This window comes from Phoenix dactylifera, chromosome 1 (genome assembly GCF_051530095.1).
Source record: "Phoenix dactylifera cultivar Ajwa chromosome 1, Ajwa_hap1_PhDact_Kaust_v1.1, whole genome shotgun sequence".
Lineage (NCBI taxonomy): Eukaryota > Viridiplantae > Streptophyta > Magnoliopsida > Arecales > Arecaceae > Phoenix > Phoenix dactylifera.
The window spans coordinates 73,481,166-73,498,502 of NC_143190.1; positions in this window are offsets into that span (position 1 = coordinate 73,481,166).

Consider the following 17,337-nt stretch of genomic DNA (forward strand, 5'->3'; position numbering starts at 1 on the left):
AACATCTTTATCCTTAACTAATGAATCATACTTACGGAGATGAGTTTGGTTAGTTACTTTTAGTTCTTTGTTTTTAACGTTTATTGTTTTGTATTCATCCATTAATTCATTGAAAGCATCATATAATTCATCGAAAGTAAAATCTAAATGTGATGCGGATGTTACCTCATTTTCATTGGCCATGAAGCAGAAATTGGCCTTTTCTCCTTGTTCCTCATCCGATGATGATGATGATGTGTCGGAGTCCGATAGGGTGGTGACAAGGGCTTTCTTCTTCTTGTACTTGCTCCCCTTCTTCAGTAAAAGACACTCAGCTCTGATGTGTCCCGGCTTCTTGCACTCATAACATCCAATCCCCTCATTTTTTCTTTCCTTACCTTTATCCTTTCGATAGAAATTTGAGGGGCCTCTCCTTTGATGAAAGGACTTCTTTTGGTTGATGAATCTTCTGAACTTACGTACGAGAAGAGCCTCATCATCCTCTCCCTCGTGATCTTCTTCTTCACTGCTGCTACTGCAAGACAAGTCTTTGTTAGATGATGTAGATTTGAGAGCTATTACCTTTTTCTTATGGGAGGACTCTTCTTCGCTGTATTGCTTCATTGTTAGCTCGTGCGTCATTAGGGATCCAAGAAGCTCCTCAAGTGGTAGCTTGTTCAAGTCCTTGGCTTCTTGGATTGCCGTCACCTTGGCTTTCCATGACCTTGGTAGACAGCGAAGAATCTTCCTGACAAGATCACTGTTAGTATAGTTTTTGCCAAGGCTTTTTAGGCCATTGACAATGTCAGTAAATCTAGTGAACATGCAAGTGATTGTTTCATTAGAATCCATCTTAAATAGTTCATACTTATGAACCAATATGTTTATTTTGGATTCTTTGACTTGATTCGTGCCCTCATGGGTCACTTCAAGTCTATCCCAAATCTCTTTTGCAGAATTGCAAGTAGAGACTCTATTGAATTCATTCCTATCTAATGCACAGTAAAGCACATTCATTGCTTTGGAATTGAGTTGTGCCTTTCTCATGTCATGGTCATCCCAATCCTTTTCGAGTTTGGGTACAGTGACACCCTCTACATAGATGGATGGGATGTATGGTCCATTTACTACAATGGTCCACATCTCATAGTCTTGGGCTTGGATAAATATTCTCATCCTAGCCTTCCAATATGAGTAGTCGGATCCATTAAAGAATGGGGGTCTTTGGCTGGACTGACCCTCAATGTGGGAAGATCCAAATGGGGTTGTCATTTTGATCTTTTACTCTTAGGGTAGAAGAGTTTAGGCTCTGATACCACTTGTTGCCCAGATAGACAACCCAAGAGGGGGGGTGAATTGGGTTTTAAAATAATTTTACAATTAAAACTTTTGTAGATGACTAATTAATACTTTTGCAACGTGATTAATTAGTTGCTATGTGCTGTGAGTGAAATGAGAATGAGAGAAAGAGAGACAAGCAATCACAAACACGATGTTTATAGTGGTTCGGAGCTAACCCTTGCTCCTACGTCCACTCCCCAAGTCTCACTTGGAAATTCACTATAACCCCTTGGATTACAGCCGGTTGTTTTCCAAGCTCACAACCAAACTTGTTGTTTTACGAGCTCACAACGAACTCGGTCGGTTTTCCCAGGCTCACCGACTAGAACCAACTCCGATTGTTTTTTCGGATCACAATCAAACCCTTACACGTTGGTTTTACACTCGGCTCACCAACCAACCTCTACACCCTTGATTCAATCCCCCGATTGAATCAAGCAAAGACAATATGGAAAGAATAAGAAACAAACAGAAAAACTGAGCTTCTTAAAAAGCAGATTTGCTACAATATAAACTAGAGAGAAGTTAAGAGCCCTCAAACACTTTTGCGTTGGAGTAGAATAGGGCTTCTTGAACTTTGAGTCTCCTCTGGAACGTCTGATCGACTTGAATGCAGGAGGAGACTTCTTTCAATGCTGGGAAGAGGTTGTTGGATGGAGTTAATGGCGCTCTTCCTTCTTTTTCGTTGAAAGCAAGTTTGCAGAGAATAAATGCTTGATCTCTTTGAATGGAATGGTAGTTCTCTGCCTTGCTACAGTCCTCTGTGGCTATTTAAGCCATCCCCCACGGAAACTAGCCGTTAGACACCTTTTTCTGCCCGTTCTGCACACTCTGCACAACCTGACAATGTGTCCGTTGGGGTCGGAGTCGACTCGCGCAATCAGGAGTCGACTCGGCTGTAGCGGGAGTCGACTCGGCTGTAGCGGGAGTCGACTCATGCTTTTCTGGAGTCGACTCGGCAACTGTTCCGGATTTGAATTAAAGTAGCTTCTTCGACTGAGAGTCGACTCGTCTTGACCCGGAGTCGACTCGCCAACTTCTGGAGCTGACTTGGCATTTTCGGAGTCGGCTCCTCCCATGAGATCCGTAGATCAACTTTTCAATTTGGTCCGCTCGAGTCGACTCGACAGTCCTGGGAGTCGACTCGGCGCTCATAGCCCGAACTCCCGATCTTCTGTCTTTTGGCTCGTCCAGTCTTGGAGTCGACTCGAACTTCTCCGGAGTCGACTCGGCTCTCAGTTTCCGAAACTTAGTCTTCTGCCTTTTTGGTGTACCGCTGCCTTGGAGTCGACTCGAGCTGTCTGGGAGTCGACTCGGCTCTCAGAGACAACAAATTGATCTTCTGTCTTTTTGGGTCGCGCTGTCTTGGAGTCGACTCGCGTATTGCGGGAGTCGACTCGAATCTCAGAGTCCGAAAACGGTTCTCTGACTTTTGCCTTGTGTTCCACTGAGAGTCGACTCTCACTTTCTTTGGAGTCGACCTGCCAACCATCGGAGTCGACTCGCGTTCCACAGGAGTCGACTCGAATCTCAGGGTCGAAAAAACGCTCTCTGACTTTTCTGTCTGTAGCTTCTTGGAGTCAACTCATATTACTCCGGAGTCGACTCGGTAAGCATCGGAGTCGACTCGCACACTTCAGGAGTCGACTCGCTGACAGGTTTTGAGTTGATGCTTTCTGTTCGTCTGTCTGTTCTCAGTCGGAGTCGACTCGTAATGATCCGGAGTCGACTCGAGCCCGTGCCAGTGATTCTGATACGCTTGGAGTCGACTCGTAATACTCTGGAGTCGACTCGAGTCTCAGACTTTGGTTCAAACTGACTTCTTAACTTATCCAAAATATTATGAACCAAGTCTAGAAACGCTTTAGACAAGATTTTCACTGAAACACTCAATTGAATTCATTAGTAAACAAGAGATATACTCAGATGCTTTGAGCTCATCAAAATCAAATAGGGTTATGATCAATCACTCCACAGTCCTAATTGGATTAGGACTCATAGAGTCCTAATTGGATTAGGACTCCTAGAGTCCTAATTGGATTAGGACTCCTAGAGTCCTAATTAATTATTAGTCTAATAAATGAAGATGACTCCTAATTGGATTAAAATTGAAGAGTTCAATTGAGTTATGATCCAACTAAGTCCTAATTAGATTAGGACTCCAAGAGTCATAATTGATTTAATCTTGTGGATAAAGATCTTGAATCAAATAGGAAGACTAATTAGGTCCTAATTAGATTAGGATTCAATGAACCAAGGGCCACCTAAATCCTAATTCGATTAGGATTAGAAGGGAGGGGCAAGAACCCCTCCTTTTCCTGGGTACTCCCGGGATCCGCATCCTGGCCAACTTTTCCTGGGTACTCCCAAGATCCGCATCCTGGTTGGCCGGGATGCGAAACCCGGTTGGGGCGTGGCTCCTCCTAATTTTAAGGAGGAGGCTACGCCTAGGGCATCTACATGAAAAGAAATAAAAAGGGGGCCAGCCCCCCTTGGGATTAGACTTTTTTTTTCACCATGGCGGCCATCTCTCCCTCTCTTCCTTCTTCCATCCGCAAAGGCAAAGAAAAGGGGCAGCGAGCATGGTTCTCCTTCTTCTTCCTCTCCATCAGCCGCATGGAAGAAAACATAGAGAGGAAGGAGTTCCTCTCTTCCCCCCTTCTTCATCCATGGAAAGGAAAAGGAAAGAAAGAGTTTCTTCCTTCTCCCTCTTCCTCCTCTTGAGAGCAATCAAGAGTTGATTGCTTAGAGGAGTTCCAACCATTAAAAGGGATCTCTGCAAGAGGGCTAGCACCCCGGTGAGAACACGACCTTGATCGACAAGATCTTCGTATGGATATTCGTAGAGGCCGGATGCATGTGCGGCTTCAAGCGAACCTTCCTACAAATCCAAGATCATCAGTTTGCGGTGATCATCTACCCGCACAAGGTGAAAATTTGATCTTTACAAGTTTTAATATAAATCTGAAAATAATCAAGTAATTAATTTAATCTATATCCTTTATATAAGATGTAAACCCTAATCGAAACCTAAATCGATTAAAACCTCCTCAATCAGTCGAGAATGAACGATACATTGGGCTAGACACATTTGATTAATTGATCTAATTGGTGTCTAGGAAAGTATTAAAGATGGTTACTTAATTAGGACCTTATTTTCTGAGTAAGGAAAGCCTCCCACCTGCTTACCTGGCTGATTGATCGATTACTTATTATGAATAACTCAAAGTTGGAATCACTAAGACTAGATTACCCAATATTAAGTCTATAGGTCTTCCACCGTAGTAGAGCTGTTAAGGTCTTTCCGGCGTTGATTTGTCTCGACTGGATACAATGGGCAAGTTGCATCGGAGGACTAGACCTCTCTATTGACATGAAATGTAGTGGGGGTAAAGGTGAGGTTGGGCGCCAATAACTATTAGGTGAGGATCCAATGACAACTTGACTTCTACGGGATATATGGTGGGTCTGACTTAACCAAGGAACGGGACCAATAACTGTTAGGTGAGGTCCTTATGACTTTGAGACCAAGTTGGCTACAACTTGCTTGAGAAGCATTGTACAAAGAGTTGTACACTCATCGTTTATATGTCGCCAATAACTGTTAGATGAGGTGGCATATAAATTGGTGGGACCGTAGCATCCCACTTGAAACCTAGAGTTGCAGGTTTCTGTTTTTCTATCGGAGGAGTGTAAGAGATTCGAGAAAATAGTGGAAGGTGTTTGTTTTAAAAAGCCCTAAAACAAATAAAGTTCAAGTATAAAATTGTAATTAGAATCTTTACTCTCTAAGTGTTGCCCAGATAGACAACCCAAGAGGGGGGGGTGAATTGGGTTTTTAATATAATTTGGCTAATTAAAACTTTGTGGATGATTAATTAAAAACTATAGCAAGTTATTTAATTAAAGCCTAGTGCTGTGAGTAATGTGCGGGGAAGAAGATGAGAGACAATGCACTACAAACACAAAGTTTTATAGTGGTTCGGAGCTAACCCTTGCTCCTACGTCCACTCCCCAAGTCTCACTTGGGAATTTCACTATAACCCCCTTGGATTACAGCCGGTTGTTTTGCAAGCTCACAACCAAACTTGTTGTTTTACGAGCTCACAACGAACTCGGTCGGTTTTCCCAGGCTCACCGACTAGAACCAACCCCGATTGTTTTTCTGGGCTCACAATCAAACCCTTACACACGTTGGTTTTAACTTGGCTCACCAACCAACCTTAAACCCCTTGATTCAATCCCCCGATTGAATCAAGTAAATACAAGAGATAGAAGAAAACAGAAAATAGCTTCTCAAAAAGCAGATTTAAGACAATATAATCGTAAAGGAGTTAGAAGCCCTCAAACGCTTTTAAGCTGGTGAAGAGGTATGGCTTCTGGAACTCCGGTCTCCTCTTGAAAGAGTGGTCGACTTGAATGCAGGAGGAGGAAGCTTTGATTGTTGGGAAGAAGTTGTTGGAGCAGTAAATGCAGATCTCCCCTTTTTCGTTTAAGAGCACTTGGAGAGCTTGAAAACTTGAATGCTTGGAGTGGAATCTCTGTTATCTGCCTTGCTACAGTCCTCTGTGGCTATTTAAGCCAACCCCCACGGAAATTAGCCGTTACTCTGCTTTTTCTGGCCGTTCTGCACACTCTGCGCAGCCTGACAATATGACCGTTGGTGGGTTGGAGTCGACTCGCGCGATCAGGAGTCGACTCGGCTGTAGCAGGAGTCGACTCACGCTTTTCCGGAGTCGACTCGGCAACTGTTCCAAATTTGAATTAAAGTTGCCGTCTTGACTGGGAGTCGACTCGTCTTGACCTGGAGTCGACTCGCCAACTTCTGGAGTTGACCTGGCAATTTTTGGAGTCGGCTCATCCACTGAAGTCCGTGGATCCAAATTTGAATTTTGTCCACTCGAGTCGACTCGACTGTCCTGGGAGTCGACTCGAATCTCAGAGCCCGAACTCTCGATTCTCTGTCGTTTGGCTCATCCAGTCTTGGAGTCGACTCGAACCTCCTTGGAGTCGACTCGGCTCTCAGTTTCCGAAAGTTGGTCTTCTGCCCTTTGACGTGTAGCTTGTCTTGGAGTCGACTCGAGCTGTCTGTGAGTCGACTCGAATCTCAGAGGCAGTAACATGGTCTTCTGTCTGTTGATGGTCGCTCAGTCTCGGAGTCGACTCGTGTACTGCGGGAGTCGACTCGAATCTCAGAGTCCGAAAATCGTTCTCTGACTTTTTCCTTGTGTTCCTCTGAGAGTCGACTCTTACCTTCTTTGGAGTCGACCTGCCAACCATCGGAGTCGACTCGCGTTCCACTGGAGTCGACTCGAATCTCAGACCCGAAAACTGCTCTCTGACTTTTCTGCCTGTGACTGCTTGGAGTCGACTCTTACTTCCCTGGAGTCGACTCGGTGAACATTGGAGTCGACTCGCGCACTTCAGGAGTCGACTCGTTGACAGGTTCTGAGATGAAGCTTTCTGTTCTTCTTTCTGTTCTCAGTCGGAGTCGACTCGTACTAATCTGGAGTCGACTCGAGCTCGTGCCAGTGAACTTGATACGCTTGGAGTCGACTCGTGATACTCAGGAGTCGACTCGAGTCTCAGACATTGGTTCATGCAGACTTTTTAACTTATCCAAAATACTATGAACCAAGTCTAGAAACACTTGGACAGGATTTTCACTGAAACACTCAATTGAATTCATTAGTAATCACAAGATATACTCAATTGCTTTGAGCTCATCAAAATCAAATGGGGTTTTAATCAATCACTCCACAATCTCCCCCTTTTTGATGATGACAAAACTTTGAGTATATGTAAAATGAATTGCCAATAAAACAATGAAGTAAAATCCATAAATGAATTCAAATGTCTGATAATTTAATTTATCCAAGTTTGAAAGGAGTGAAACATTAAATTTCGGAGTTAAAGCTCCCCCTTTCATTTGGAATTATATAAGCCTTCATATTATGCAATCAATTGTTTGGCTTATATGTCATTAATGATTTAGCTTGATTAAAATTCAAATTCTCCCCCTCAACATATGCATTCAACTATATTTTGATTTTCTGAATTTCCTCTTCATGCTTTGAAGTTTTTTTTTGAACTGAATTTTATCTTTTTAGAAAGAAAATCTGTCAATTTGTTCTTGAGTAGGATTCAGCTAATCTCCGAATATCCCTTGAATAGATTCTGGAGATTACTCCATTAGGAGCCCCAAAAGAGAGATAATGAGCCTCGAGGTACCGAATCCACTTAGAACAAATTTGTGTGTGTTTTTAAGAGTTTATCGTTTTATTTATTTCCATTGATTTCTTTTACATATTTTTTTCAATATTTCTCCCCTTTTACATATTTTACCATATTTTATACATATTTCTCTCCCTTTTTGTCATCATACCAAAAAGGAGGTAATCACACACAATCAATGGCACAAGCAACAAATGGCACATCAAATGGCACATAATTGAAGATAAAATGTCTAATCATTGTATTGATATGAATGTGAACACATTTGAGCATACAATAAGTAAGGTAAAACAATACATCACACAAAAACATCTATGGCCTCCTCGAGGATGAGGCTCCCCCTCTCGAGGATGCATCTCCTCCTCTGGAGGGTGTGGCTCCTCCTCTCGAGGATGCATCTCCTCCTCTGGAGGATGTGGCTCCTCCTCTCGAGGATGTGGCACCTCCTCTCGAGGATGGTGCTCCTCCTCTCAATCGGCTCTGCTCCATGAGGAGGGTGACTGCATCTGTCACATGTCCGAGCTGCGTGATAATAGACGTGGTGGCTCTGCTATGTGTAGTGGAGAGCTCTATCACCGACGCCTGAAGCCCAGTCACCGATGTCTGTAGTGCGTCCAGCTTGTCGATGAGTACATTCGACAAGCGCTCGGCCCCCTCGGTGGTGGTGTGCATGTCACGACCTATCTCCTCTCGCATCTGTCGAGTGGAGCTCGTGACCTCATTCATGCTTTGGAACTGGGCCTGGATCAAACTCCGGATATTGTAGATCTCTTCCCGTACATGAGCCGTCATGTCAGTCACGGCTGTCAAGGAAGGGACCAACTGAGAAGATACGGGTGCAGGAGTGGGAGCAGGCACCGCACCTCGGAGCTCCCGAAGCAGCTCGTCCCTCAGATCTCGGACGATCTCCTGCCGCAGCTCCCGGAGCTGCTCTGGATCAATCCGAACCTCCATAGATGGTGTAGCTGAGGAGGAAGGTCCGGCAAAGATGGTAGGAGCAGGAGGAGTGGATGGGAGGTCTGGATGGTCTGGAAGGTCTGGGTAGTCTGAATCTGGCTCAGGACTGGGTGATGGTCTGGTGGTCTGAGCAGTGAGAGTAGACTTCCTAACCCAGATCCCTTCTCTCTTCCGAAATCCCATCCTGTGCATAGTCCCCGTACACAAGCGATCAGTCCATCGCAAGGCACGAGAGGGTTCCCTCTCAGGAATGGGAATCTCGTACTGCCTAAAAAGAAGAGTGAATAACATCCCGTATGGGAGTGAGAGCCTAGGTCTATCTAGGGGCTCACACATATACCTATAAATGAGCTTTGGGAAGTTGATCGGGGTGTCCTGAAGGATATAAGACATAATAGCTAAGTCCCTCTCATTCACAAAATCAAATCTCCCTGTCTTAGGGAAGATGGACCTGGACAGAATGCTCAAAAGGATTCTCACTTCAATAGGAAGTGAGCTAGCAGATACCTCATCTAGGGGGGACTGAGGTGGATGCCCTAAGACGACCGTAAGGGCCGCAACTCTATCCTCAGGGTGTGCGGGAGCCACCCCTACTAATGGAAGGTGAAGGATATGGGCAATGAGGTCCTCTGTGACACGCAACGGGACACCTACTACCGTACCCTCGATACCTCCATCTCCCCGATGGACGGTACTGTAAAACTCTTGAACTAGGCCAGGATAGGTGGGAAGGTCCAAGGTGAGGAAGTACTCTAGGCCCTGGGCTCTAAGCCTATCGCCTATGGTGAACCCCTCCCGGGAGAGATAGTCGAAATCGACAAACCTCCCGGAGGTGACGGCCTTCCCGGCCAACGGCCTAACGAGAACCACCCTAGGCGGGGAACGATCCGGAGGTGGTTGCCTCGCGGGATCGTGCCGCGCCTTGGAGCGTCGCTCGGGACCGGCCTCGGGACGGGACCTCTTCCTAACGACGGTCTTACGAGGCATCTTGACCTAAACGGGAAGAAAAATACCTAGAGGACGGTGAAGAACCGACAGAGGAAGCTCGGGACGGACCGGAAATGACCTAGGAACGGACGGAAACTCAATGTCCGGCGAAGAATCGACGGGAAAAGGGCTTGGAGACGATCGGGGATGACCTAGGAGTCGGCTCTAGGGCTTTGTGAACAGTGGCGGCTTGAGGAAAAGTGTTTGCGAAACGACAAACCTAGGGTTAAAAAGTCGGATCCCGACTGCGAGTCGACTCCCCTGAGTCGCGAGTCGACTCGACCTCGAGTCGACTCCAGAATATGCGCGAGTCGACTCTCTGTTAGCGCATGTAGACTTCGAGTCGACTCCCGACAGTGTGCGAGTCGACTCCCCCTCAGCTGCCAACTTTGCGAGTCGACTTCCGCTAATGCGCGAGTCGACTCCCCCTTAGGAGCCGGCTCTGAAACTTACTCGAGTCGTCTCTAACCTTGGCACGCACCTAAAAACCATGCCATAATCGTGCCAAATGAGGGAAAATCACCTAATTAAGGACTGATTTGATGATCACTGCATAGAAACTCTATTTTAACCTCATTCTAATCATCAAAATCAATTAATCTAGTGAAAAACTCCCACTAGGATGGATCAATCACTCCTAATCCCCTTCTAAGCACACTAAACCTCTCTTCACTTAGGAGTTTTGTAAAAATGTCTGCTAATTGATTATCAATACACACAAATTGGAGTGACACATCACCATTCAATACATGATCTCTTATGAAGTGATGTCTTATCTCAATGTGTTTAGTTCTTGAGTGTTGAATTGGATTTTTAGTTAGATTTATGGCACTTGTGTTATCACAATTAATGGGAATTTTATCTTGTTTAATGCCATAATCTTCTAATTGTTGTTTAATCCATAAGATTTGAGCACAACAACTCCCGGCTGCAACATATTCAGCTTCTGCAGTGGATAATGCAACCGAGTTTTGTTTCTTGCTAAACCATGAGATTAGATTTTCTCCTAGAAATTGACAAGACCCGCTGGTACTTTTTCTATCAAGCTTACATCCAGCGAAGTCTGAATCTGTGTACCCTATTAAGTTTAGGCTAGATTCTTTAGAGTACCACAGTCCTATGTTCTTAGTTCCAATTAAGTATTTAAAGATTCTCTTAACTGCAGCTAGGTGTGATTCTTTAGGATTAGCCTGATATCTAGCACACATGCACACACTAAACATAATATCAGGCCTACTTGCAGTAAGATACAGTAAAGAACCTATCATACCTCTATAAAGTTTTTGATCTACAGATTTACCTGATTCATCTTGGTCTAACTTGCATGATGAGCTCATGGGGGTGCTGATTGACTTGTTTCCCTCCATATCAAACTTCTTGAGCATCTCCTTGATATATTTTGCTTGATTGATGAAGATGCCTCCTTCAGATTGTTTGATTTGAAGCCCGAGGAAATAGTTCAGCTCTCCCATCATGCTCATCTCAACCTCACTCTGCATCAAATCAGCAAATTCCTCGCAGAGGCGATTGTTAGTAGCACCGAAAATGATATCATCAACATAAATCTGCACTAATAACATATCCTTATTTTTCTTTTTCAGAAATAATGTTGTATCTACATTTCCCCTAGAGAATTCATGTTCTAATAGGAATTTACTAAGTCTCTCATACCATGCTCTAGGTGCTTGTTTTAGTCCATAAAGCGCTTTGTTCAGTTTATACACATGATTAGGGTATTGATGATTTTCAAAACCAGGAGGTTGTTCTACATACACCTCCTCATTAATAAACCCATTTAGAAAAGCACTTTTTACATCCATTTGATATAGCTTGAAGTCCTTAGAGCATGCATATGCTAATAGAAGTCTAATCGCCTCAAGTCTAGCTACGGGAGCAAAGGTTTCATCAAAATCTATGCCTTCTTCTTGATTATAACCCTTTGCTACTAGTCTAGCCTTATTCCTTATAACAATTCCATTTTCATCTAGTTTATTTTTATATATCCATTTTGTACCTATTATTGGATATTCAGAAGGTCTCTCTACTAGATCCCACACTTTGTTTCTAGTAAATTGGTTTAGTTCTTCTTGCATTGCATTTATCCAATTTACATCATTTTCGGCTTCTTCTATATGTTTGGGCTCAAAGTGTGAAACAAAAGCTAGATGGTTATTCAAATTTCTAAGAGATGCTCTAGTCCTAACCGGTTGTGATGGATCATCTAGAATTAGTTCCTTAGGATGCCCGTGAGCATACCTCCAAGCTTTAGTTAGCCCATGATCCACTATAGGCTCTTGGTTTGATGATTCTCCTTCAATCAACTTTTGATTACCATCTTGTAATCCCACCTCATCTATCTTTTCTTCAAGTATTTCAATATCATCATCAAGATTGGCTTTCTTACTAGAGGAGATGTCACTAGAGTCATCAAATACAACATGTATAGATTCTTCCATAACTAGTGTTCTTTTATTAAAGACTCTATAGGCTTTACTAGTTGTAGAATAACCTAAGAATATTCCTTCATCAGATTTAGGGTCAAATTTCCCTAGATTATCTTTCCCATTATTATGTACAAAACACCTACATCCAAAAACATGAAAATAGTTAACCTTTGGTTTTCTGTTTTTCCACAGTTCATAAGGTGTTTTCTTTATAATGGGTCTTAATAGAACTCTATTTAATATATGGCAAGAAGTATTAATGGCTTCTCCCCAAAAGTACTTAGGGAGGTTACTTTCACATAACATCGTTCTAGCCATTTCCTCTAGTGTTCTATTTTTCCTTTCCACAACTCCATTTTGTTGTGGTGTCCTAGGTGCAGAAAAATTATGGGTTATCCCCTTTTTACTACAAAATTCATCAAATAATTGATTTTCGAATTCGGTACCATGGTCACTTCTAATGGCTATGACTGAAGACTCTCTAGCATTTGTTACTTCCTTATGGAACTTTTTAAACATGGAAAATGCTTGGTCCTTATGTGCTAGAAACATGACCCATGTGTACCTAGAGTAATCATCTACTATGACTAGACCATATTTATTTCCACCTAGGCTTGTTGTTCTAGTTGGACCAAATAGGTCCATGTGTAATAATTCTAGAGGCCTAGAGGTAGAGACACATTTTATGGGTTTAAAAGAATTCCTAGATTGTTTGCCAAATTGAAATGCTTCACAGATTTTGTTCTTTTCAAATTTTAACTTTGGCAAACCTATCACGGAATCTCTTTTAACTAATTTAGTTATTGTGTCCATGCTTGCATGACCTAACTTACGGTGCCATAACCAACTAGCATCATTATCTTTAGTTTCATTAACAACTAAACATTGGTTATGTTTTGCAAGGTCTTCTAGGTCTACCACATATACATTTCCACGTCTAATCCCTTTAAAAACTAAACTATTATCATTAGGATTTGTTATAATGCATAGTGATGGTTTAAACATAACATCATATCCTTTGTCACATAATTGACTAATGCTTAACAAGTTATGCTTAAGACCATCAACATATCTAACATTATCTATAAAAGTAGAAGGGGTGATTTGAACTTTACCAATACCAATGATGTGACCTTGGTTGTTGTCTCCAAACGTCACAGCACCTCCCTTCTTAGCTTCAAGGGTGAAAAATTGGTCTTTATCACCCGTCATGTGCCTTGAGCAGCCACTATCCAAATACCAGCAATTTTTGTTGACCTTGGCTGCAAGACACTCCTACACAAGCAAGTCATGTCATCTTAGGTACCCAAGTTTTCTTGGGTCCTTCATGGTTAGTCAAGTTGGTTCCTTTTGGAACCCATACCCTTTTAATTTTTCTTTTAGTTTTACTTTTTCTAAAATTACATGCATTTGCTTTATGTCCTACTATTCCACAACAAAAGCAAGTTATTTTCTTAATTTTAGTTTCCCCAGCTTTAACAAAAAAGTTACTAAGAAGTTTTTGCTTATTCCTTGGTTTATACCCTAAACCTGCTTTATTAAATACCGCACGTTGACTATTTAGTATCATGTTTAATTTTTCAGAGCTATATGTGAATTTTTCAACTATGGGTTTATATTTGTTAAGTTCTTTAGTTATTGTTTGTTTTTCGGCTTTTAGATCATTAAGTTCTTTAGTAAGATAAGGTTTGTTTATATTTTTTAAGTTTTGAAAATTTCTTAGTTAGTTTTTCATTTTCTTTAGTTAAGGTGTTAGTCTTTTGAGTTAAAAGTAGGTTGCTTGTTTTAAGTTCTATATTTTCTTTGGTGATTAAATCCTTATCCTTAACTAATTTATCGTATTTATGTAGGTATGATTGATTAGTTATTTTCAGTTCTTTATTCTTAAGATTTATAGCCTTATATTCTACCATTAATTCATTAAATGCATCATAAAGTTCATCAAAAGAAAAATCAGGATGCGTGTCGGAAGTTACCTCGTTTTCGTTGGCCATGAAACAGAAATTGGCCTTCTCTTCTTGTTCATCATCTGATGAGGAGGATGATGAGTCGGAGTCCGATAGGGTAGTCACAAGTGCCTTTTTCTTCTTGTACTTACTCCCCTTCTTCAGTAAGGGGCACTCTGCTCTTATGTGACCCGGCTTCTTGCACTCGTAACAACCAATCCCCTCATTTTCCCTTTCCTTATCTTTGTCCTTGCGGTAGGAATTTGAGGGGCCTCTCCTTTGATGATAGGACTTCTTGTGGTTGATGAATTTCTTGAACTTGCGCACAAGAAGAGCCTCACCACCATCTTCCTCATCTTCTTCTTCTTCGCTGCTGCTGCTGCAAGACAAGTCCTTGTTAGAAGAAGTAGATTTAAGGGCTATTACCTTTTTCTTATGGGAGGACTCTTCCTCGTTGTGTTGTTTCATGGTGAGCTCGTGCGTCATGAGGGATCCAAGAAGCTCCTCAAGTGGTAGCTTGTTCAAGTTCTTGACTTCTTGAATTGCTGTCACTTTAGCTTCCCACGACCTTGGTAGACACCGAAGGATTTTTCTGACAAGCTTACTGTTAGTATAGTTCTTGCCAAGGCTTTTTAGGCTATTGACAATATCAGTAAACCTAGTGAACATGGATGTGATTGTTTCATTTGAATCTATTTTAAATAGTTCATATTTATGAACCAAGATGTTTATTTTGGATTCCTTGACTTGATTCGTGCCCTCATGGGTCACTTCAAGTCTGTCCCAAATTTCTTTTGCTGAATTACAAGTTGAAATCCTATTGAATTCATTACGGTCTAAGGCACAATAGAAGACATTCATTGCTTTAGAGTTTAATTGTGCCTTCCTCATGTCATGTTCATCCCAGTCCATTTCAAGTTTAGGTACCTTAACACCATCTACGTATATGGATGGGATGTATGGCCCATTTACTACAATGGACCACATCTCATAGTCTTGGGCTTGGATGAATATTCTCATCCTAGCCTTCTAGTATGAGTAGTTAGATCCATTGAAGAAAGGGGGTCTTTGGGTGGACTGACCCTCAATGTGAGAAGATCCAAATGGGGTTGTCATTTTGATCTTTTAACTCTTGAGTGGAAGAGTTTTTGGCTCTGATACCACTTGTTGCCCAGATAGACAACCCAAGAGGGGGGGTGAATTGGGTTTTTAAAATAATTTGGCTAATTAAAACTTTGTGGATGATTAATTAAAAACTATAGCAAGTTATTTAATTAAAGCCTAGTGCTGTGAGTAATGTGCGGGGAAGAAGATGAGAGACAATGCACTGCAAACACAAAGTTTTATAGTGGTTCGGAGCTAACCCTTGCTCCTACGTCCACTCCCCAAGTCTCACTTGGGAATTTCACTATAACCTCCTTGGATTACAGCCGGTTGTTTTGCAAGCTCACAACCAAACTTGTTGTTTTACGAGCTCACAACGAACTCGGTCGGTTTTTCCAGGCTCACCGACTAGAACCAACCCCGATTGTTTTCCCGGGCTCACAATCAAACCCTTACACACGTTGGTTTTAACTTGGCTCACCAACCAACCTTAAACCCCTTGATTCAATCCCCCGATTGAATCAAGTAAATACAAGAGATAGAAGAAAACAGAAAATAGCTTCTCAAAAAGCAGATTTAAGACAATATAATCGTAAAGGAGTTAGAAGCCCTCAAACGCTTTTAAGCTGGTGAAGAGGTATGGCTTCTGGAACTCCGGTCTCCTCTTGAAAGAGTGGTCGACTTGAATGCAGGAGGAGGAAGCTTTGATTGTTGGGAAGAAGTTGTTGGAGCAGTAAATGCAGATCTCCCCTTTTTCGTTTAAGAGCACTTGGAGAGCTTGAAAACTTGAATGCTTGGAGTGGAATCTCTGTTATCTGTCTTGCTACAGTCCTCTGTGGCTATTTAAGCCAACCCCCACGGAAATTAGCCGTTACTCTGCTTTTTCTGGCCGTTCTGCACACTCTGCGCAGCCTGACAATATGACCGTTGGTGGGTTGGAGTCGACTCGCGCGATCAGGAGTCGACTCGGCTGTAGCAGGAGTCGACTCACGCTTTTCCGGAGTCGACTCGGCAACTGTTCCAAATTTGAATTAAAGTTGCCGTCTTGACTGGGAGTCGACTCGTCTTGACCTGGAGTCGACTCGCCAACTTCTGGAGTTGACCTGGCAATTTTTGGAGTCGGCTCATCCACTGAAGTCCGTGGATCCAAATTTGAATTTTGTCCACTCGAGTCGACTCGACTGTCCTGGGAGTCGACTCGAATCTCAGAGCCCGAACTCTCGATTCTCTGTCGTTTGGCTCATCCAGTCTTGGAGTCGACTCGAACCTCCTTGGAGTCGACTCGGCTCTCAGTTTCCGAAAGTTGGTCTTCTGCCCTTTGACGTGTAGCTTGTCTTGGAGTCGACTCGAGCTATCTGTGAGTCGACTCGAATCTCAGAGGCAGTAACATGGTCTTCTGTCTGTTGATGGTCGCTCAGTCTCGGAGTCGACTCGTGTACTGCGGGAGTCGACTCGAATCTCAGAGTCCGAAAATCGTTCTCTGACTTTTTCCTTGTGTTCCTCTGAGAGTCGACTCTTACCTTCTTTGGAGTCGACCTGCCAACCATCGGAGTCGACTCGCGTTCCACTGGAGTCGACTCGAATCTCAGACCTGAAAACTGCTCTCTGACTTTTCTGCCTGTGACTGCTTGGAGTCGACTCTTACTTCCCTGGAGTCGACTCGGTGAACATTGGAGTCGACTCGCGCACTTCAGGAGTCGACTCGTTGACAGGTTCTGAGATGAAGCTTTCTGTTCTTCTTTCTGTTCTCAGTCGGAGTCGACTCGTACTAATCTGGAGTCGACTCGAGCTCGTGCCAGTGAACTTGATACGCTTGGAGTCGACTCGTGATACTCGGGAGTCGACTCGAGTCTCAGACATTGGTTCATGCAGACTTCTTAACTTATCCAAAATACTATGAACCAAGTCTAGAAACACTTGGACAGGATTTTCACTGAAACACTCAATTGAATTCATTAGTAATCACAAGATATACTCAATTGCTTTGAGCTCATCAAAATCAAATGGGGTTTTAATCAATCACTCCACACTAAGGATTATAAAGTCAGCCTCCAAGCTCTTTACTAATATACTATAGAACAACCGTTTGACCAAACCCAATTATAAAGACTAGCTCTGCAATTTCAAAATAGTTTTGAATTGTGTGAAATTAGGGTGTGTGCTGGACCATGAAATCCCTATGTTACTAGTCCGTCCATTCACTGATCAGCGTAAAACGCATGACAAGTGGACGAACAATGACAATAAAGTTAGGTGCTATATAATGGCATCAATGTTTAATAAACTTTAAAGCCAGCATGAGAACATGAAGACTGTCAGGGACATAATGAATTACCTGCAAGAGT